Source organism: Myotis davidii, unplaced genomic scaffold (genome assembly GCF_000327345.1).
Source record: "Myotis davidii unplaced genomic scaffold, ASM32734v1 scaffold170, whole genome shotgun sequence".
Classification (NCBI taxonomy): Eukaryota; Metazoa; Chordata; class Mammalia; order Chiroptera; family Vespertilionidae; genus Myotis; species Myotis davidii.
Window position 1 is genome coordinate 1,831,956 of NW_006282528.1, and position 286 is coordinate 1,832,241.

The window sequence follows — 286 nt, forward strand, 5'->3', positions numbered from 1 at the left end:
CAGTGCCTGGCTGGTGGGAGAGGCACAGCCTGGGCGGAGGCCCCAGACGGTCCCCTGCCAGGGGTCCTGAAGGCCGCAGGGGGGCTGTGGGAAGCGGGTCGGGAAGAGGAACAGTGGAGTGAATGCCCGGGAACCCTCTGTGCGGGGAGGGGGCCTCGGGGCTCAGGCCCCTGGGGCTGTGGGTTCCACTGGTTCCCACAGACGGTCCTCCGCTCGCCCAGCCCCCACCCGCTGCACCGCCCGGAGGCCTGCCTGCCCCCAGCGCACCGAACAGCCTGTGGGCGCC